This window comes from Trachemys scripta, chromosome 2 (assembly GCF_013100865.1).
Source record: "Trachemys scripta elegans isolate TJP31775 chromosome 2, CAS_Tse_1.0, whole genome shotgun sequence".
NCBI lineage: Eukaryota > Metazoa > Chordata > Testudines > Emydidae > Trachemys > Trachemys scripta.
In genome coordinates this window covers 31,284,897-31,308,823 of record NC_048299.1, presented here as the reverse complement: position 1 = coordinate 31,308,823, position 23,927 = coordinate 31,284,897, and the positions used below count along the sequence as shown (strand labels likewise).

The 23,927-nt window shown below is 44.5% G+C and overlaps 1 protein-coding gene across 4 annotated transcripts in view; it reads right to left on the bottom strand.

Annotated features, from left to right (window-relative positions):
* Positions 1 to 23,927, bottom strand: part of MPP7 (membrane palmitoylated protein 7) — a 292,487-nt gene that overhangs the window by 142,475 nt on the left and 126,085 nt on the right. The gene's annotated exons all lie outside the window — the stretch shown is intronic.

The following is a 23,927-nucleotide window of genomic DNA, read 5'->3' as shown; positions in this document are numbered from 1 at the left end:
TAATAAATTTGTTAGTCTCTAAGGTGCCACAAGTACTCCTGTTCTTCTTTATATTGGAAAGATGTGACCTATATTAAATACAGAGCTTTTGTAAGCACACTGATTTTCTAGCAGATATGACATTTAGTATCTAAATGGGGACTGAGTTAAGAATAACAGATAGAAGAGGTAGTCTCCCACTCACCAGTAGCCAGCAAGAAAGTCAGTCTAGCAAGTAATGAGTATAAGTTTTGCTTAATGTCAAAACTAAGGGCTGGTCTACACTTAGTCCGGACTTCGGACTAAGGTACGCAAATTCAGCTACGTTAATAACGTAGCTGAATTCGAAGTACCTTACTCCGGACTTACCGCGGTCCCGACGCGGCCGGAAGTCTCCCCCCGTCGACGCCGCGTACTCCTCTCGGCGAGCTGGAGTACCGGCGTCGATTGTGAGCACTTCCGGGATTGATCCGGGATCGATTTATCGCGTCTTAACCAGACGCGATAAATCGATCCCAGAACATCGATGGCGTGCCTCCGGACCAGCCGGTAAGTGAAGACTAGGCCTAAGAGGGCAGTCAGAATTTCACCCAGCCTCTGACAATAGGCAGGCTAATTTTTAAAATAAATGTACTATGTCCTGTCCTCTTCTCCTGATTACATTCCAGATTTAAGAGCCCTAAATCAGCGACACTCATAAGCATGTGCTTAACTTTGATTACAATAGTATTAATCACAAGTTTGAAGTTAAGCATGTACTTAACTGCCTTGCTGAATGGTGCCTAAATCAGAAGGGAAAGCACCTGAGAATATATTAAAAAAAAAGTCACATACTTTGAATTAAGATTTCAGTTTGTTCTTTATTTCTAATAGGAGGATTTGGGGTGTATATAGAGAATTTAATTCTACAAAGATATAGAGGCAAACACATGGGATATGGAAGATCAGGTCAATTTCTTCAATGAAATCCTGGACCAACTGAAGTCAAAAGCAAAATTCCAATTGGCTTCAGGTGGGACAGGATTTCACCTCCAGTCTTTAAGGAACATGTTATAAAAAGATACTTTAAACTGGTAAATAAATGTATAAGGATATTATGGAAAGGAGCGGAAGACTATCTGTCATTTGGCTTTCTCTCCCTTCCCTTTGTCCAGCTATACCAGAGGTGGGCAAACTACGGCCTGCGGGCCACATCTGGCCTACGAGACCCTCCTGCCCAGCCCCTGAGCTCCTGGCCTGGGAGGCTAGCTCCCAGCCCCTCCCCCACTCTTCCCCTTCCCCCGCAGCCTCAGCTCACAGTGCCCCAGGCACAATACTCTGGATGGCGGGGCTCTTGCAGAGCCGCGGCCTGACCCGGTGCTCTATGTTGCGCGATGGCATGTGTGGTTCCAGCCGGGTGGCATGACTGCCTGTCCTGGTGCTCTGGGAGCCATGGCTGTAGCGCCTCCAGGCACCGGTGCTCCAGGCAGTCTGGTAAGGGGGCAGGGAGCAGGGGGAATTGAATAAAGGGCAGAGGAGTTCGGGGTGGTGGTCAGGGGGCGGAGGTGTGAATAGGGGTTCGGGCGGTCAGAGGGCAGGAAACAAGGGGCTTGGATAGGGCAGGAGTCCCGAGGGAGCACTCAGGAAGGGGGGGGTTGGATGGGGTGGCAGGGGGCAGTCACAGGCAAGGATTCCGGGGGCAGTCAGGGAGAAGGGGTGTTTGGATGGGGCAGAGGTCTCAGGGGGGCAGTCAGGAATGAGAGGAGGGGTTGGATTGGGCGGCAGGGGGCAGTCGGGGGACAGGGAGGGGCGGATTGGGCAGGGGTCCCGGGGGGCCGTCAGGGAACAGGGGGTTTGGATGGGGCAGGAGTCCCGAGGGGGCCGTCAGGGGGCGAGAAGCAGGGGGGCTGGATAAGGGGCGGGACCAAGCCTGGCTGTTTGGGGAAGCACAGCCTCCCCTAACCAGCCCTCCATACAATTTCGGAAACCCGCTGTGGCCCTCAGGCCAAAAAGTTTGCCGCCCCTGAGCTATACTGAAAGAAGAACAGGAGACAATTGATATGGTTTTAATCAGGCTGCAACTTCATTATTAGATGTCTGGGACCACCCTAGGGTTGCCAACTTTCTAATTACAGAAACCAAACACCCTTGCCCCAAGGCCCTGCCCCCGCTCACTCCATCCCCCCTCCCTCCGTTGCTCGCTCTCCCACACCCTCGCTCAGTCACTCATTTTCACCAAGATGGGACGGGGGTTGGGATGCAGGAGGGGGTGAGGACTCTGGATGGGGGTGTGGGCTCTGGGGGGGGCCGGGAATGAGGGGTTTGGGGTGCAGGGGAGACTCCAGGCTGGAGGGAGGGACTGAAAGTTTCAGGATGTGGGAGGGGGCTCTGGGCTGGGGCAGAGGGTTGGGGTGTGGGCTCTGGTCTGGGGATACAGCTCCAGAGTGGGGCCAGAAATGAGGGACTCAGGGTTCAGGAGAGGGCTTCAGGCTGGGACATGGGGTGGCTCTGGCTGGGGTGAAGGCTCTGGGTTGGAGTCAGGGGTGAGGGGTTTGGGGTGCAGGAGGGGGCTCTGGGCTGGGAGGGTTGGGGTGCGGGAAGGGATGCAGGCTCTGTGAGGGAGTTTGGGTGGTGGTGGGGGTTCCGAATTGTGGTAGGGAGTTGGGGTGCAGGAGAGGGCTTGGGGAGCGGGTTCTGGGCGGCGCTGACCTTAGGATGCCCCAGCATTTCCCTGTGACGGAGGAAGTCTGTGCAGCTCCCAGGACGTGGCAGCATGTCCCTCTGGCTCCTAGGTGGAGGGGTGACCCAGGGGCTCCGCACACTGCCCCCATCCTGCAGGCGCCACCCCCACAGCTCCCACTGGCCACGGTTCCCAGCCAATGGGAGCTGCGGAGCCTGCACCTGGGGCAGCACCTGCGAGTTGGGGCAGTGTGCGGAGCCCCCCTGGCCGCCCCTCCACTTAGGAACCAGAAGGACAAGCTGGCCCATTCCCGGGAGCCGCACTGAGCCTGCTTGCCCCACTGGCACTGCAGCCAACTGGACTTTTAGTGTCTGGTTAGCTGTGCTTCCCTATTTCCAGTACCACAAGGATAATAAAAGAAAACACGTTAATTCTCCCATCACCATATTCGTGCTGGAGAAAAATGATTTACCCAGTTTCAATGACATTTTAATTGATGCAAAAAACAATGCACTTTCATGGAAGCTTCACAAACTCAAAGAGCACATTTAGATTACCTCAGTTTCACTAAAAATATCTTTACACAACACTAAATACACCTGTCTTTGGAAAACCACCATCCCAGGAATTAGAATGGGGAACCTTACCACTATACAAAAGCAAACTAGTGTATAAAGTTGTTAAAGACAGTGGATAAACCAAAAAGACACGGACAAACCAGCCAGGCATTCCCAAGGGTAAACATGCCCAGGTTGCTAGAAATGTTACGAAGGAGTTGAGTGGTAAAAGGAGAACCAATAGAACTGATTCATGTAGACTTTGAAAAGGGACTTGATAAAGTATTTACCAAAAGGATTTTTAAGAAACCCTGTAAGCACTAGGGGAGTGGATTAATGGACTGTCATGGATAAAAGGTGGAACAAGCCAGGACATCTGAAACAAAAGCAATAAAGCCAGGAACATCTTCAGGAGCTTAAATACAGTCTGGAAATCATCAAAATACAACACCAAAACCAAACTCAAGATTTATCGGAGCTGCATACTTTCAACACTACTTTATAGTGCAGAATGCTGGGGAATGAGAAAGTATGACACATCCAAACTGTCTTCATTCCATACAGCCTGCCTCAGAAAAATCCTCCGTATCTTTTGGCCCAGAACAATCTCAAACCAAGATCTATTGACACAGTGCAGCCAAGAGGATCTGAGCACCATCATTGCCAGGAGGCGTTGGAGATGGATCAGTCATGTGCTTCGGATGAAACTGATTCCATCACCAGAATAGCAATAAAATGGACACCTGAAGGCAAGTGAAAACAACATGGCGAAGAGCTGTGGAAGCCGAGCTGAAAAAACCTGGGGCACAGCTGGGGAACCACTGAAAGACTTGCCAGAAACAGACAGGAGTGGAGGAGCTTCCTCTCTGCCCTAAACATCAGAGGCATAATAGGAACATGATAATGATGATGATGATAATGATGATGGATAAAAGGCTGACTGAGCAATAGGCAAAATAGGTAGAAAAATACATCCAGCATATAGAATAAGAAGTTAAAAATAAAGTGCTTAAGGGATCATCACTAGGAGTCTTGGGGTTAAATAGATTTATGACAGTCTGGAAGGCTGGATGAAGAGTGAGGTGGCAAGTTTTCTGCCAACAGAACTGGGGTTCCATTCAATACCCCTCACAGCAATAAAACTCCCATTTACTTTAATGGGAACTGTGCTTAAGGAAGGAGCTGGTAAGCTGGCTGACCAGCAAGAACAGTTTTCTTGGATCTCTCTCTTGTTTTTTTAATTACTTAAGAAGCTGTCAGCACAGTTTTTGCTGCAGACAAAACTGGTCCTATACAGCCAGAAATAAAAAAAACACAAATACCTCCCCCAGTCTGGACTACCATCCCTCCTTTCTGTAGCTCTAACTGTTGTGGAGAAGTTCTTATTCCAACGCATCTTCACCTCCTGTCTCCCATGCAATCACACATTTGACTTCCTTTTAGGGAATCCAACTGGCCTGGAGCTTCCTGCTTCATTCTCTTCACTTAAGTACATGAACAGGGCAAAAGGGGAAAGCCAGGTTGGAGTTAACCCTCTGTTTGATTGTGACTAAACAGAACCCTCTTCACCCTGCTAAACAATCTGTTTTGAAGGAGCTGGGAAAGGCACAAATCTGACTCTTGGGAGGATGGAACTAAGTTTGCAAAGTATCTCAGTTCCAGAATATGACAATACCCAACAATTGAATATGATGGGAGCTGCAGTGCTGAAACAGTCTGCCCCCCACAGGGGAGAAATGAAATATTTACATAAGCTTCTCTGATTACAGGTGCGTTGATGAGTGATTGGAAGAATAACGTCCTCTGTTTGGAGGATGCTTCCCTGCTCTGAAGAGCAAGACAGAAGCTGAATATGCAAGGGGAAATAAAGGTCTAGAAAAGAACCAGGTGGCTGAGTAATCCCTCCAATTACTACACTTACAATCATGGCCCATTGTAGAACATTGTTTGATTACTCCTTCCTGGGGCGAAGGAAGGTGGAAGAGAAGACATGCATTTGCTTGAAAAAGATCCAACCTGGCATATATGGAGCAGGGGGGCACCACCACTCGCCCCCTACCTTGTTATCTGACGTGTCAGGAACTTGCCTTGGTAGCCTCAAATGAAAAATAAAAGGAACCCTCCTAGTGCTAACCTAGTAATGGGTAGCTCAGAGTAAACTGAAGGGTGAGGAAATCCTGACATAGGGGACCTCATGTAACTCTGGTGCAGTTTCTCTCCTGAGGTACCAGCTAACAGGTTGAAACAGAAGTTCAGCTTGGTGCGTGTTCAGCTGCATAAAGGCACTTGAGGGATCCTGGCCTGTCCTAATGGAACCCCTGATAATGGTGGCCTTGGAGGTGGGCAAGGGTTCATTTGGGCAACTTTGCTGGGGAACTGTGTGCCTGGGACCACTGCCCCATAGGGAAGGATGGGCTCGCTGTTCACAGGAATGGAGATAGGTGGAACGGCCTGACCGTGGAAGAGACAGTTCACTTTGCGGGTAGTGATGAGTCGGAAGAGTGTGCTCCTACCGGATGGGATCCTGAAACCCTCATACAGGTCTATGGGAGAGATTCAAGGTCTGAGTTTCAGAATAGCAAAGGTCTGAGCCTCATCAAGATGGATGAGGATCATGAGGAGTGAGTGAGTGGCCCTCGACCTGTGTCTCACTCCCATAACCAACCAAGAGTCCAGCGAGCCTCCTCGGGATATGACAGTAAAGTTTGGCAGGAGCCTGCTTGTGAGCCTCGGTGCTCAGCGACAAGGGTGACACCCAGGTCACTCATCCTTTGGACACCCCCCCCTTAAGGGATAAAGAGTAATTTGCCAAAAATAATTGGCATTAGTGGCCCATAGGCTGGGCAGTCTGCCTGACAAGAGTGGGCTCCTCTCAGACGAGGGGGCGATGCTGTCACCGATGTGGTGGGACTGATATCCCACAAAGGGATATGGAGCAATTAGGGAGGGATCCTCCGTCGCCAGGTGGCAGCATTCCTAACAAAATACAGGCAGGAGACTAGGTGGCTAACACCCCTAGAGCTTATGTGTGGCATCTGCCTCCTCTGGAGCGCAAAAAGCCCACCACTTTGTCAGAATGACATGGGAAATGAAGGAAAACTCAGGCATGTGGGAAAGATTCATGGAAGAATTTAATGGGGTTTCAATATGGCATTCAGACTGGTTGCTCAAGACTAGCTATAGATACAATCTGACACTTCAGGAGGCACAGGTTTTGGGGTGTACTTTCAAAAAGAGTGGTATCAAGTTTGGTATCAATTTTTTTCCTATACTGGTGGCAATTTGGGGAGAAAACTTTCAGAACAAAAAAATCCATTTCTAGTGTGACTACCAACCTATGGGGTCCATACTGTGAACAGACAGTCAGCTAAGAGTGAGGCTGGTGAGGGCCTTTGTTATACACTGCCTGCAGTTTAACATTCCGAGCATGTCCAGGAGTGCCAATACGCTCTCTCAATTTCAGGACAACAGATTCTGGGAACTCAACCCGCTGGCCAGCAGGGATCCCTGGATGATGCCCCAACAACTCTAGAACTTTAGGTCATAAAAACTATGGGACTAGTCAAAGATGTGTTTGCCCATGAATGCTGGGGGCCTATAAGGCCAGCCTTTCAGAGTTCACAGAATTTAGGGCACAGGAAAGCCTTCATCAGGTACAGTATGTGGTGTCTCTGACTCATTGTGGGTTGGTTCCCTCCACCATTTCTGGTTGGCTAGTTGACTAGGTTCACGTGTTTCCCAAACCCATCCAGGCATTTCATAGTACAGAAGCTCTAGGAAAGATGGTCCAGGAAGGATGGGTGAGAGACGGACAACAGATTACCCATAACACTGGAAACCTTTACAGGGTTATTAACAGCTCTATCGTGGGTCTCCAGCTGTGGGAGAGAGGCCATTTTATTTAAGGTGGCATTTGTTGTTGCTTTCTTTGGCACTTTTAGAGTGAGTGAGTTGGTGCCTACGGCAGCTCCTGACAGGACCCAGTATTCATTAAACTTAACAGATGTGCAACTATAGGTAGAAGAAAAGTCCCTGCACTTAAAGTACCTAAAATAAAGCAGAAGGGACAGGTGGAGGGCTTATGTGGTGTTGAAGGAATATGCAGATCAACACTTGTACCCCGTACAGGAAATAAGAACCTTATTAAAAATCCAGGGCTCACAGCATGGCCTGCTGTTCATACACAGTGATGGCAGTTTCCTGAATTCGGCACAGTACTGAGAAAAACCTTGTACTACTGAGATCTTGACCCAGAAAAATTTCGTACTTATCCTTTCAGGAGTGGGACAGTGATATCAGTGGTTGCGGAGGTTTTGGCTTGTGGCAGGAACAAGCAATGGAGTGCTAGAAATCAAGGTCTTAGAAGATTCATCTCCACACCCAGGAAAAGATGGCAGGGAACAGTAAAATGCAACTAACCCATTGCACTTGTTTCTTTCATGGGCTGTTCAGAGCATTCACAACATTTGGATTTGCAGGCACTGTACTGTGAATTGGGCACACAAAAGGGTGACCAGGACAACAGACAGGTCTCAGCTGGCCTTCACGGCCTAAGCGATTTGCATCCGCTGGTTCAGCAGAAAACTCCTGCACTGGGATCAGCTCATGCCACTTCTGCACTCACTGACAAACAACGCGGACCCACCTCACGTCTTGGTTATTCACCTCAGGGAGAATCATCTTAGGGGCTGTATCAGGGTCAACCTCTGCAACTGAATCAATAAATATATTAGTTTGATTATGCAATCATGGCCAGAAGTGAGGTTAATATGGTCAGAAATGTTCACAAGGCAGATTGGGAGAGGAGCTATAGACCTCAGTGTACGTGAACAAGGCTACAAAGTGAATATGGCAGTCACCAAGATATTCCTGGAGACATGGGGTTCAGTGATACAGCATAGAGACACCCGTTACGATCAGCCTGAATTTTTCAGGGATGACGGCATACAGTTGTCAGATGTGGTGCTGACATATGGCTAAAGAACATAAGCGACCAGCCTGGGCAGGAGTTGTGATATGAGGCAGCATGGTTGTGGGGGAACGACCAAGCTAGTCGCTGCCACCCTCTGTGGCTGGTTACCAGTGCAGTTAAAAGGATAAATTCAAAGGTTGCCAGAAGTGATGGGTCTTGGGCTGATGAGGCAGAGTGAGATCTTGTGACCCTTGCAGGCTGAAACCAGACCCTTGTGGCCCTGGCGGGCTAAGGTCCTCACCCTTCTGCACCCTCTGCCACCCTAGCAGGGGAGAGGGTACTAGGACTCAGAGAGCTGAGTCCTGGTGGAGTAGGTTCAGGAGAGCCTTTCCCGAGTTACAAATTATATGGTAAGGCAGTGGTTCTCCATGAGGAGTATGTATATCCTTGGGGGTATGCAGAGGTCTTCCGGGAGTACTCAACTCATCTAAATCAGTGTTTCTTAACCTGGGGGTTGCAGCCCCTGGGGGATCACGGGACAGGTTTAGGGCGGGTCACAAGTGCAGGGCTGATATTAGGGGTTGGCAAGCAGGGCAACTGCCCAGAGCCCCACGCCACAGGGGATCCCACAAAGCTAAGTTACATGCTTCAGCCACAGGCGGTTGGGCTTTGGCTTCAGACAAGGCTCACAAGTGAAAAACAGACTCAAGTTTCACATTGAAATGTAAGTACAATATTTATATTCCAATCTATTTATTTTAGAATTATATGGTAAAAATGAGAAAGCAAACAATTTTTAGTAATAGTGTGCTGTGACACTTTTATATTTTTCTGTCTGATTTTGTAAGCAAGTAGTTTTTAAGTGAGGTGGAACTTGGGGTGCGCAAGACAAATTAGACTCCTGAAAGGGGTACAGTAGTCTGGAAAGGTTGAAAGCGACTGTAATAAGGAACCACAGCCCCCCCCACTGGAACCAATTAAACACCTGGTATAGGAGAATACGGGTAATGGGCATGCAGTGCCCCTCTCCCGTGTTAAAGTTTAATAAAAGTTGTGGCGTGCATGTGTCTGTCCGCATTTCGCTACTGTATCCACATCAAAGGCAGAACGGAGACTAGAAACAAAAGAGGCAGGGCTACTGCAAGGGAAGAGGAAACCATCAGGCCAAAGATCCTGTTCAATGGCTGTTTGTGATAAAGAAAGAAGGGAGGAGCTCATTATTTTCAATTGGGAGAGACAAACAGCAAAACTAAAAAAAGAACTGAGAAACTGGTGAAAAGTGAATGTTTAAAATATACAAGCATGTGCACGCAGCTAAAAACATTTTGTTGCTTGGCACGTGCTGTGGTAGAGCAGTAGTTAGCTGTAATGACATGCTGATAACTTCAATATGACTATCAGTGTTTCAGATGTCACATTGACATGATTACAACCACTGAATACTTTTTTCTAGAATGTTTGAAAGATTTTGGAACTCAAGTAGTACCATGATTTATGGTTTGCTCCTGATTAAACAATGTACTTGAGCCAGGGCCGGCTCCAGGCACTAGCTTGGCAAGCAGGTGTTTGAGGCGGCCACTCCAGAAAGGGGCGGCAGGTCGAGCTATTCGGCGGCAATTTGGCGGACAGTCCCTCACTCCTGCTCAGATTGAAGGACCTTCAGCCGAATTGCCGCCGCAGATCGCGATTGCAATTGCGATCGCGGCTTTTTTTTTTTTTTGGCTGCTTGGGGCGGCCAAAACCCTGGAGCCGGCCCTGAATTGAGCTCAACAAAAATATAATTGCTCATTTTCTATGAAACCTAATCTATAAAGGACATTACAACTCAAGTTATTTTATGGAAAGAAGAGATATCTATGTTAAATATACAGCACTAGTGAAGCAATCAACCTACATATCTGTTAGAGGTTTCTTTTTCATTTACGCTGAAGGCTAAGAAAAGGAGCTAAAGCTATATTCACTAACCAAATGAAATCACTGTTGGCATGTAAGCATTGCAGTTTGGGACTTCTGGCAAATATCAACAAGAAGCAAATCAGAAAGACGGATTTGGCAGACATATAGATCCATTTTTCAACAGACAAAAAACAAGAACACTTTTTTTGTTTTTTTATAGTCAACACAGTGTTCTTCGTAAAAGGTCACACTATACCTAGAAATCTGGTTTGGACACCTACACTTCAGCTATCTGACAAAAAAGAACCACAGGGAGAGAAAGAAGAATTGTTGGCTCCAAAGCTTCTTGCACATGGGAACAACAATTATTTAGCTTTAGACTCAAGTGGAGAGAAAAAAGAAAGCCCATCAGTAGAACCATCCACTAACCTGAAGCTAACATCAGGAAATGTCTGATTCAGGATTCTCTGAATGGAAATGAGTTTTCAAGTTAAAACAGATCTCCCCAGTACCAATCCAGAAAGATGGATGCACCCAATAAACTGAGAAGTAAATGAAATTAACAATTGACTAAGGCCTGCTATCCTGTACCACAGAACAGATTATTTTATATCTTATGGACCAACTATATTTCTGGTGCTTAAATAATAAAATGTTTGCCTGTATTACATCTGGGAGTCAGCACACCAAGTTTCTCTTCTCAGCTCTGTCACTGACTTGTTTTATGATCTTGGGCAAGTCATTTAACCTCTGTTCCTCAATTTCCCCATGTGCAAATTGGAGTTACTTACATATTTTTAATCTATCCAAGGTACTTATATGGCCTCCATTACTGCAGTATTGAAGCACCTAATAATCTTTTGCATAGTTATCCTCATAGCATCCCTGTAAGGTAGGGAAGGACTACTATCCCCATTTTATAGATGGGGAACTGAGGCCCAAGGACAAAAAGGAAGTTTGTGGTGGAGTATAGAATTAATCCCAGGTCTCCAAAGACTCAGGCTAGAGCCCTAGCCACTGGATCATCCTCTCTCTCCTACACTTTTATGAAGTGTTTGGAGAGCTATAATTGAAAACGTCTATAAGGAAGCTTCTCATCATCCATTTTCACATGCTTAACTTCTTGAAATATTCACTTTTGGGGTTAAAATTTGCAATGCCTAGAGTCCACCCCAAAATTTATTTAAAATTTTATTTTGGGAAAGCCTGAGCAAAATCCCTTCAGCCATTATGAATTATGAGAGAACGGAAACTGCAATTTTTAGAAGTGGGTGGAAAACTGTCTTCCAAAACCACAAAAATCTGAGATTTCAAAAACTGCATCCACCTCAAACTGGGCAAAGTCAAAATCTCAAAATATCCCATTTTTTGACCATTTTGAATTTGTATTTCTAAATGAAAAATTAGTCAAATCTGACCCTTCCCCGCAAAAACCTTCAGTATCAACAAACCAACATTTGCCAACTTAAAAAGTTAAAAAAAAAAAAAAATCCTGACCTGCCCCGTCACTTCTGTTTGTTAATAATTACAGCTTTAAAAAAATGATCATCGGAATAATAAGCACACAGAACTGAAGTGTGAAAAATAAAAAAATAGCATGGGGTCTTGTCCCTGGGGAATAGTTCCTTTGGATTGGAAAAAAAATGGGTTTGAGTTAAGAAAGACAGGAAAAATTTAAATTTGCAAATGATAGTATTGCATGAAATTCATTCCTGCCCAGAGAGATTTCTGTTTAGGCAGATTTAAGTGGTGTGTTGGCTTCTGTACAAGGATGATTTTCACTCATATTCCACTAAATCAGGAACTGTGCACTTAGATGCAATACACACGCTGCAGCACAGTTCAGGAAGCACACACTTTAAGCTGCAGCAATATGGACACTTGTATTCTTTATTATTCTCTCTCCATTTTTAGCCTGCTCAGAACTCACTAACAAAATTCTACTGGACAATAATTGTAGGGAATGTCTCAATATTTTCCTACCTGGGAGTGTCTCTGACTCACAAGTAAACTAATCCATATCAGACCAGTAAAAAGGAGTCAGAATCTTTTCTACCCAGAGTAATGCATGTTTGTGCATCTTTGAATGGCTCATTCTCAAGCATTTTAAGCAAGTTTAACTTCAGAAAGATTTCACTTTAGAAAACAGAAGCTCAGGATGGCATTTTTTTAAAAGCAATCACTCTAGCTAAAGGAAAATCATAGAATATCAGGGCCCCTGCTCAAAGCAGGACCCATCCCCGGACAGATTTTTGCCCCAGATCCCTAAATGGACCCCTCAAGGATTGAACTCATAGCCCTGGGTTTAACAAGCCAATGCTCAAACTACTGAGCTATTCCTCCCCCTATAAATAGCCCCCTGACGGACTGAACTCACAACCCTGGGTTTGGTAGGCCAATGCTCCAACCACTGAGCTATCTACTTCAGTTTAAGTAAACACCACCACAATACCTTTAGTAGGGAAAGAAAAACTGGATGTGATCACTGACTTGTGCATTACCTTCTAATTACTGCATACACTTTGTCACTAGGCTGGCATTTTGCCTCCTTTGAAACAATGAAACTGCAGAACTATTTGTCCCAGAAGATAGCAGATTTACTTTTCTATCTGTTACATTTTGGCTGGATTACTGATATTCTTTGGAGGTCTCCCAGAAGAAACTGTAAATAGATTACAACTGCTCCCAAAAAATGCCCGTCTGGATTTTAACCTAAACCAAAGAGTCTTCTCACAGTCCACCGTACTGAGGATTAATTCACAAGTTTCAAGTAAATAGCCAATAAACCAACTTTTCACACCTCTGATTTGATGCATTTATCTGGCTGAACATACTTCACCTCTTCATTTTGCTTTTCACAAGTTTGTTTGTACACCTCTACCCCGATATAAAGTGGCCCGATATAACACGGGTTTGCATACAACGCGGTAAAGCTCTGACACGCTGCTCTGAGCAATGTGTTAAGGGTGCTGGGCTGGGGCCGAGGGATTGGATAAGGGGCAGAGGGTCTCGGGGGCAGTCAGGGGCTCCCCCTGCAGGGTCTAGTAGGCAGTAGCTGTGGGGGGGGGCCTGAACTCCCAGAGCGGCCCGGGGGATTAGCGGGGGGCCGGGAGCAGCCCACTCAGCTTCCCTTGCCCCTGTCCCAGCCGTGTCGCTTGGGGGAGGGAGCTTGGGGGAAGGGATCCCCCCACACTCATCGGCAGTGGGAAGCGGAGCAGCCCGGCCCCAGCCCGCTCCACTCCCACCTCCCAGCTGCGGCGCTACGCTTCTTGCTGCAGGTGAGTGCAGGACCTTTCCCCAACACATGCCATACAAATGGTATGATGGAGAGGTATATGAGAGTGACGCTTCCCCCAGGGTCATGAGGCACTTTGCTATCACCTGTCTTTAGCATGAGGAAGCATTGTCTGTGCATGCTGTGGGTCAGCTCCCCAACTTCCTGGGCCACAAGCAACATAGGCACTCCCCTCTAGGCCTTGAGGCTTCACTGTTACCCTACAGGCTAGCAAGTGGCCCACCCCAACTCCAGAGCCCTCAGTGTCTCCCTGGAGCGTCCAGTCCTTGATCTACTGGACACCTGCAATATTCACAGATTCAGTACTTCTAAAGAAACAGTTTACAAGTTCCATCGAAGATCACTGCTCCGCTTAACACACAACATTTAGGCCTAGTCTACACCAAAAAGTTAGGTTGACTGAGCAGTGTAGTTAAGCTGAGATAAACCCCCAGTGTGGACAGTCCCAGGTCGACGGAAGAATTCTTTAGCTGCCACCTCTAGGGGAGGTGGATTACCTGCCGACAGGAGAACCCCTCCCATTGGCATAGGTAGTGTCTACACTGAAGCGCTACAGCAGCATAGTTGCAGGGCTGAAGACCTGCCACTGTAGCGTTTCAAGTATCAGGGGGTAGCCGTGTTAGTCTGTATCTACAAAAACAACAAGGAGTCTGGTGGCACCTTAAAGACTAACAGATTTATTTGGGCATAAGCTTTCGTGAGTAAAAACCTCACTTCTTCGGATGCATAGAGTGAAAGTTACAGATGCAGGCATTATATACTGACACATGGAGAGCAGGGAGTTACTTCACAAGTGGAGAACCAGTGTTGACAGGGCCAATTCAATCAGGGTGGATGTAGTCCACTCCCAATAATAGATGAGGAGGTGTCAATTCCAGGAGAGGAAAAGCTGCTTCTGTAGTGAGCCAGCCACTCCCAGTCCCTATTCAAGCCCAGATTAATGGTGTTGAATTTGCAAATGAATTTTAGTTCTGCTGTTTCTCTTTGAAGTCTGTTTCTGAAGTTTTTTTGTTCAATGATAGTGACTTTTAAATCTGTAATAGAATGACCAGGGAGATTGAAGTGTTCACTTACTGGCTTATGTATGTTACCATTCCTGATGTCCGATTTGTGTCCATTTATTCTTTTGCGGAGGGACTGTCCGGTTTGGCCAATGTACATGGCAGAGGGGCATTGCTGGCACATGATGGCATATATGACATTAGTGGATGTGCAGGTGAATGAGCCCCTGATGGTGTGGCTGATGTGGTTGGGTCCTGTGATGCTGTTTCCAGAGTAGATATGGGGACAGAGTAGGCAACGAGGTTTGCTACAGGGATAGGTTCCTGGGTTGATGTTTCTGTGGTGTGGTGTGTAGTTGCTGGTGAGTATTTGCTTCAGGTTGGGGGGTTGTCTGTAAGCGAGGACTGGCCTGCCTCCCAAGGTCTGTGAGAGTGAGGGATCATTTTCTAGGATAGGTTGTAGATCGTGGATAATGCGCTGGAGAGGTTTTAGCTGGGGGCTGTATGTGATGGCCAGTGGTGTTCTGTTATTGTCCTTGTTGGGCCTGTCCTGCAGTAGGTGATTTCTGGGTACCCGTCTTGCTCTGTCAATCTGTTTCCTCACTTCCCCAGGTGGGTATTGTAGTTTTACGAATGCTTGATAAAGATCTTGTAGGTGTTTGTCTCTGTCTGAGGGGTTGGAGCAAATTCGGTTGTATCTTAGGGCTTGGCTGTAGACAATGGATCGTGTGATGTGTCTTGGATGGAAGCTGGAGGCATGTAGGTACGTATAGCGGTCAGTAGGTTTCCGGTATAGGGTGGTGTTTATGTGACCATCACTTATTTGTACTGTAGTGTCCAGGAAGTGGATCTCTTGTGTGGACTGGTCCAGGCTGAGGTTGATGGTGGGGTGGAAATTGTTGAAGTCCAGGTGGAATTCTTCAAGGGCCTCCTTTCCGTGGGTCCATATGATGAAGATGTCATCAATGTAGCGCAAGTAGAGGAGGGGCACTAGGGGACGAGAGCTGAGGAAGCGTTGTTCTAAGTCAGCCATAAAAATGTTGGCATACTGTGGGGCCATGCGGGTACCCATAGCAGTGCCACTGACTTGAAGGTATAAGTTGTCCCCAAATCTGAAGTGGTTGTGGGTGAGGACAAAGTCACAAAGCTCAGTCACCAGGCTTGCTGTGGCCTCATCAGGGATACTGTTCCTGACAGCTTGTAGTCCATCCTCATGTGGAATATTGGTGTAAAGTGCTTCTACATCCATGGTGGCCAGGATGGTGTTTTCAGGAAGAACATCAATGCATTGTAGTTTCCTCAGGAAGTCGGTGGTGTCTCGAAGATAGCTGGGAGTGCTGGTAGCATAGGGTCTGAGGAGAGAGTCCAAATAGCCAGATAATCCTGCTGTCAGAGTGCCAATGCCTGAGATGATGGGGCGTCCAGGGTTTCCGGGTTTATGGATCTTGGGTAGCAGATAGAATACCCCTGGTCGGGGTTCTGCAGGTGTGTCCATGTAGATTTGTTCCCGTACTGTAGCTGGGAGTTTCTTGAGCAGATGGTGTAGTTTCTTTTGGTTTTAGTTTCCCCTCTGCCATGTACATTGGCCAAACCGGACAGTCCCTCCGCAAAAGAATAAATGGACACAAATCGGACATCAGGAATGGTAACATACATAAGCCAGTAAGTGAACACTTCAATCTCCCTGGTCATTCTATTACAGATTTAAAAGTCACTATCATTGAACAAAAAAACTTCAGAAACAGACTTCAAAGAGAAACAGCAGAATTAAAATTCATTTGCAAATTCAACACCATTAATCTGGGCTTGAATAGGGACTGGGAGTGGCTGGCTCACTACAGAAGCAGCTTTTCCTCTCCTGGAATTGACACCTCCTCATCTATTATTGGGAGTGGACTACATCCACCCTGATTGAATTGGCCCTGTCAACACTGGTTCTCCACTTGTGAAGTAACTCCCTGCTCTCCATGTGTCAGTATATAATGCCTGCATCTGTAACTTTCACTCTATGCATCCGAAGAAGTGAGGTTTTTACTCACGAAAGCTTATGCCCAAATAAATCTGTTAGTCTTTAAGGTGCCACCAGACTCCTTGTTGTTTTTGTAGCGTTTCAAGTGTAGATAAGCCATTAAATATGTTTATAGTGAAATCAAGTATAAATTTATATAACAAAGCATAGAGATTCCAGTAGTAGCAATTAGATGTATTGGAAATAAATGGTTACATATAAAATAAAATGAAAATAATCATTCCACAGCCTTGACTTAATTAACAAGACTCTCTCTGTATCTAATAAAGCATTGCTTATCCAAAAATCCCTGCAGGCTTTACAGCCAGGTTGGCTATGACCCTTCTTCCATGAGACAAGCATGCTGTGCATTTGGCTCCTAGGTGAAGGAATCTGTGCATTTCTTTGCACCCCAATATACTAGAACAATCCATTGTCTTTATTCATAAGCATGGCACCCCCTTTCCCCCCAAATGTTTGTTTCATCCTGTAGATTTTCTTTCTTGTAGATTTTATAATCTTTTATTTAGCCTCTGGCTTAATATGCAAATAGGCACACACTGTGAGGCATACAATACACAATGCACAAATGGCCAGACAGGGAGATACGAGTCTGTTGCCTCTTGCCTGAAAGGAACCTTTCTGAGGTGTGTCACCTCCTGGTGACCTACCTTAACTCCAAGACCTTAAGAACATAATTTTTACTATCGATACATAACTCCTTAAATATTCTCCATGCAGACATTTCACAATGATTATGATGATCAGTTGGCTACTGGCTCTGGGTGGAGCTCTCACACGCTGCCCTTTGGTGAACTACTATGCAAATATTCGACTCAGGGGATCCCTGTAAAACCCTATGCATCCCTTGTTCCCTCTGCCAGCTGGCATGAAGAGTTCCCTGGTTCATAACAAGATTTTAAACGTCAAGTACTATTTTCCTCCTAGAACCTCTGAAAAAAAACAAACGTACTGAGTCTTCTATTAAAGATGGATACCATGTCCTCAACTCAAAAAAGTTCCATCCCCAAAAAATAGTACAATTTCAAAAATTCTGATTTCTCAAGAAAAATACAAATACAAGTTTTTAAAAATACAACAAACAAGAATTTAACATGAATACAATTGATAGAAATCAGGACAAAGGCATACAAACATATAATCTACTGCTTCATGCATGACCATAAGGTAAGTGTGCATTACTTATAATTATAATGTAAAAAATATTTTAGTAGTGACATCACAACTGCATTATGCATTCATGTGGCACCAACTTTAGTGCATCTTTCTTCAGTTTGCCACAAATATGTTATTTTCTCCACCAGAACCGCGTTTGACAGTTCAACTCTTCTGAATAAATTGAAGGTGACACAGATTAATAAATTGTAAAAATCCAGGGAAAGATCTTCAAAGGCACAAGTGACAGGAGCCTAATCCCACAAAGCTAGTATAGATCTTTATACAACATGGTGTGAACATGCAATGCAGAATTAAGACTGATACATCACAGGAATCATCTGACCTTACTGAACTATTCAGACCTTTTGACAACTTCAAGACGATATTCTATATATTGAATATTTTTAAAGAAACAAAGATGTGCACATACCACACACACACAAACATTAGATGCAACAACTCTGTCTTCAATCATCAAAGAAGGGTGATTACCTATTACAACTGTAATACCTGAAGAGCTGATTTTATTATTTTTAATTTAGGTTTGAAATTGTAACCCATTTTATTGTTTTTTTAATTTTGAGGACTAAGCAAACCCCTCCTCTTACCCCCCCCCCAAAAAAACCCACAACAAAACAAAAAACCCTCTAATTAAACTACTAGACTTCTAAAGCCAGTGCAAAACTGGTTACAGGAGATCAACACATGTACATCATCCAACTAGCAGCCAGAATGTGAAATCTATAAGTAAATTCTCACTCACATCTGCTGGATGCCTGTTGCTTTCCTCCTCATGTTTCCATGGAAATGATGTCAGACTGGACAGGATAAAGATTCTGTACTATCTTCTATAAACCTTCAATTACTTTATTTTGACTGATCTGATCACTGTTTCCATGGAAATTTAAGCATAAAGGTAGCCAATAGCCTCCAGGTCCTCCTCAGTTTGCAGCCAGCATATGAAATCTCCAAGCGAATTGTGCCACTCTCTAAAAAATCACGTACATTGGCTATAAAAGTTTGCAGTACTTTAAATTTAAAGAAACTTACGTAAAAATACAGAAAACATATTTTGCATACCACCTTTGCTGGGTGTAATACTCTTAAGGAAGGCAAAATTAACTATCTGAATGTATTTTTATCTGAAAGTTTATTCCTAAAATGCCACAAAGTCTGCACTTTTGTCAGCCATGAGGAGTCCTCCTTTCTAGATGTCCATTTAATAAGTAGTTTTTTACCTTAACGTAAGCAGGAAGAGTGCTATAAAAGTCAACGTTACATTTAGATGTTGGAATCAGACCATATCATATCAATATTTTACACCAAGAGAAGAGTCAAATTCCACTGCATCGCTCTGTGTTTTAAAAAACTACATAAAAAGAGAATTTCTAGAATTAACTTAACCTCAACCTTCCAAAAAAAAAGATGGTGCCCACAATCGTAAAGAAATCAGGAGTTATACCAAAGAATGACAAAAGTCTTAATTTCCTCCGCTAGTAAAGTAACTGTCCTGATCAACTAGAACACATTTTAATATTCCTTTATATGGTCTAAGTTAGAGTACCACCAAGCTTACATCTCTCTATAGAATTTCAGTTCTCTGAAGAGCTGAAAACACCAACAAGATTTATAGGCCAGGTTGTGCGGCACCTCTTTAGATATCTCTGACTCGCCAAAATAATTCACTGAACAGTAAAGGGAAAAAAAGAGACACTTTGACAAAGGTAAACATTTCATAGACTTACACGGCTTTAGATTTAAGAGATACACTTCAATTACCCATCAAATTTTTGTCTATGACTTTTCATATATCGATATTATGAAGTTTAACTGCAGTAAAACTCTCTCCCCTGTTCTGTAAAACCGACCACATGTGTATATTGTTTGGACAGTCTGCATTACAGAAGTAACAGCTTTCCTCTGGAACTTCAGAATTTATGTCTTCAGTAAGTTTTGCATGCTTTCTATGCTTGAAAAATGTAAACTATCACGTAAGAAGCAAGCTTGCCTGCTTCCCCTACAGAGCATGCTGAACAATTACCTTTCATTGGCCATAGATTGTTACCAGCTGCTGCCATCTACCTCATTCACACCTCCCTCTACATATGGCCAGGTGGTATATGCTTACACTCACATGGTCTGGCTTCCTTCCCTTCCCTTCTCCCCCCATGCCAAAGCAAATAGCATTTCAGACAATTAACAACCTGCCCCAAAGGATTTGCTGTGAGCATATAGAAACATGGCCTACTTCCCTCACATGGGAGGCATAATTTACTAAGATTCTTTACAGCCAACTGGTATCTCAAGAAACTCTGACTATACCTCACTGCAGATCACTATCATGATCCATGGAGTGTTCACTAATTATTTTATTTTGTAACAGCCTTACTACAATAGCCTTTTCTAGACTGTTCTAATATTATTCTAATATTATTTTTCCTAAACATTTCCTTTATTTTTCTCTGTAAAGATAAAAAAGTAACAGCAGCCTTGAGCTTTCTCAGTTTCTATCTCATGGAATCTGTAAATGTACAGCTTGAAAATCTCTGGAAATCTCACAATGACAACTCCTTCAATAACCCAGTCTTTGGTGCTCCAATACCAGTGCTATTCCAAGGTTTCAACTTCCAGAATAAACACTTGACTGCACGCATACACCCAAGAAACGGCATTATGTATTTTGGTTAACATAACATTCAAAGATGAATTTACCAGTACACCTTTTCCTCGTTCATTCTATTGCAGTATTTAGAAAAATCTGATGTTAACCATTTCTTTCTCAAAGAAGGAGATATGAATTTTAAGGGCATTTAAAGGTAATGCATGAATTGCTAGAAGCCCAGTACTTAGCCTTTTCAACCATACTTTGCTCCAATCCTAAATAGAGATGCTTAAGACTATGGAGGTGGTGAAGGGCTCACTCCGAGCCAAGTTGGCAAATTGAAAAGAACAGAAGAATTTGCATTAAGTCCAAATGAAAATATTCTGTAATTGATACTCTTTAATTCTTTAAAGAACGGTAACACTGGAATTGTTCACATCCCTTTTCTCCTCTTCCTCTCCCCCCTCCCTCCCCGCCCAAGTTCTCTAACCAGTCTATGAGGCTGTACTATTTTGGGCTGTGACCATCTAAGTACTTTAATAATCTTGGAGATCATCTCTTCACTATGCTTTGCTACAAGTCTATACACAAACACTGGGACTTATGCTTTCTCCACCATGCAGAAATCATAAGATGAAGGCCTCTAGTAGAACTTAAGTGAGTCATGTAATGAAATGAGGAAGAAATCAGCTGAGTGAAGCAGACAAAGACGAACTTCAAACACTCACTTTTCAGAGAGTCAATTTTGTCTTCCAAAACTACCAACAATAGTTGTGGGCTTTCTCTGCTCTATACTTTGCAAACTAAAATCAAACTGACTGATTCCTGGTCTGAGAGAAAGAGGAAAGAATGAATGATTGCATAAGTTTTTGCTGGTTTTACTTACTACAACAGGAATGTACTATAGGGAACAATCCAGCATTTGCAGGGGATGGACTGGATGATCTAATACAACTTTTCCATCTCTAACCTTTTAAAGCTGGTCCAAGTTCACAGAAAGGATATTTCTATCCAATAGAACTGAATGAAGAGAGATCCAAAAAAGAAAACCAGTGTAGCAAATCGTACACACTAGCATAACATTCTTACATAAAATGCTGTAATTATATATGCACACATGAAACACTTGTAGACAAAGTAGCAGATCATTTTTAAAATTAAATTTTTTTCTATTTATTGCAGCTTTTTAAGCTGTCTGGCCTTTAGAAAACAAGCCGTCTGACCAGTTTGCAGCCTGAAGAATAGCTTCTACAAATTGCTGCTTGTACATTACCACTAATAACGAATACTAGCCAGAGCAAGCTTGTCTCCTAAAAAATGAGCTTTGTCCCTAAATGAGGAGCTCTGTCCACCTCGTGTACAGAATGACTAGGATCAAGTTACTACTAATTCAAAATGCTTTTTCCTCCAACTTCCTTCTTCTCTTTGTGTAGATTTAAAAGAAAAGCCACATCAGTACTGAAACACTATTTGGCCCTAAGCTACAGTGCATCCTTCTGCTTTAAAATATCAGCCTTCCTCCCACTGCCTACCTGATTGCACTGACTAGATCGGGGTGGGCCCGAGGGCCACATCTGGGTATGGAAATTGTATGGCAGGCCATGAATGTTCACAAAATTGGGGGTCGGGGTGTGGGAGGGGTGAGGGCTCCAGCTGGGGGTGTGGGCTCTGGGGTGGGGCCAGAAATGAGGAGTTCAGGGTACGGGAGGTAGCTCCGGGGTGGGACTGAGGGGTTCGGGCAGGAGCGGGATCAGGGCTGGGGAGGGGGTTGGGGCACGGGAGAAGGTCAGGGGTGCAGGTTCCAGGCAGCGCTTATCTCAAGCAGCTCCCAGAAGCAGTGGCATATCCTCCCTCTGACTCCTATGCGAACAGACGGCTCTGCGCGCTGCCCCGTCCACAGGTGGTTCCTGGCTAATGGGAGCTGCAGGGGTGCTGTCTGAGGCAGGGGCAGCATGCGGAGCCCCCCAGCTTCCCCCTACGCATAGGAGCCGAATGGGGGACATGCCGCTGCTTCTTGGAGCTGCGCAGAGCCACAGCACACGCGGAATGGGGCAAGCCCCCAATCCCGCTACCCAGCTGGAGCACTGGAGTGGGACACCCTGCTCTCCAGCGGGAACTCGAGGGCTGGATTAAAATGTCTGATGGACTGGATGCGGCCCGCAGGCCATAGTTTTCCCACCTCTGGACTAGATGATTACAATGGTCCTTCTTTTGGCCTAAAAAAAAAAAAAAATCTAGGAAACACAATTTTCCAAATGGAATTAATATATAAGAGGAAGTGTGTGATTTGAGGGATCAAGAATGAAATCTACCTTGAGTTTACCTTGGAGAGGCTGAGCATACAGTAGAATCTCTATACTTCAATGTGACTTCTCAAATGTATGAAATTACACATGCACCTAATTTTTGGAAGGATCAGAGTCTAAGGGTGTATCTCCACTGGAATAAAAGATTCATGGCACAGCCACAGCTGGCCCAGGTCAGCAGACTCAGGTTCACAAGGCTAAAAATTGCTGTGTACACGTTCAGGCTTGGGCTGGAGCCCAAGCTCTGGGACCCTCCCCCGCTCACAGGGTCCTAGAGCTTAGGCTCCAGCCTGAGTGTGAATATCTATACAGCAATTTTACAGCCCCACAGCCCATGCCCATGAGCCTGAGTCAGCTAACCCAGGCCAGCCGTGAGTGTTTAATTGCTGTGTACATGTACCTTAAGAGAGAACTCATTAATACCCAATTTCATCTCTGGATTAGTTTAGTTAATAACACATTATTGCAGAACCAAACTGGGAACAACCACCAGTGAACAACTCATACCTTTTTAGTGATCCTATTGAGGTGAAATGAAATCCACAGTGGCTAGAAAGGTCAGTGGGGCACAGGGGTGAAGCCCATAGGACAACTGAGAATGATAATTGAATACTGTTCCTTCTAGTTTGTTGCTGTTATTGATCTCTTACCAGAGAAGACTAAGATATGTAAAGAGTCCTTTGATAATCTGAAAATAATTCTGATCAAATATTGACAAAAAGGTTCTGTTCATTTTTGAGTAAAAAGTAATTCTTTGAAGCCTTGTTTTCCAAATTATTACCATCATTAGAAGACCATCTGCCTGTCTCCCCAAAACAAGTTATCTCAGTACTTATAAAATTATAACTTGCAATAAAGATCCCTTTTTCCTTGGCTTGTACTGTAACACTCAGAAATTACACTGTAAAATCAACAAATTAATTTGAAAACACTGCAGTCTCCTTTTCATATCTAGCATTAGCAGCTGTTATGATATTTGATTTTTTTTCCACAAAAAATCCTAGCACCTAGAGACCTGTGATTATGTAGGAATCTTGGCTTTCCAAAAAAAAAAAAAGTTTCCATCTCACATGGTCGTAGAGTGAAGCTTGAAAGTGTGACTTCAAGCATACCTCATGGCCTCAAAAAACAAAAAAACGCCTTAAAAATTTGTTTTTAACAGAATAATGATTTTTAAGCCAGACTCAGTTGTTGGGGCCTGACTCATGATTTTTGAATGCTGATTTCTGAACCATTTGTATAATGGGATGACAGAAGTTACTTTTACTGCTTATGTTCAATTACCATCCAGTAACGATTTTTCATAGTAACTATTTGTCCGACTTAAGCTTGTACTACTTTTGGAGGTCATCCTACTTTTATCAAGTTTCATTACCTCCCTCTACCCTTTCAGGTTACAGCAGCTAAACTAACAGCTGCACCACGTCCATGAACTCAGGATAGGCAAATTTGTGTCTGTGGTAACTGTTTCCACGTAAATAAGCCAAATACAGAACATATTAGGTCACACCTTTGAGGACTGCTATAAAATAA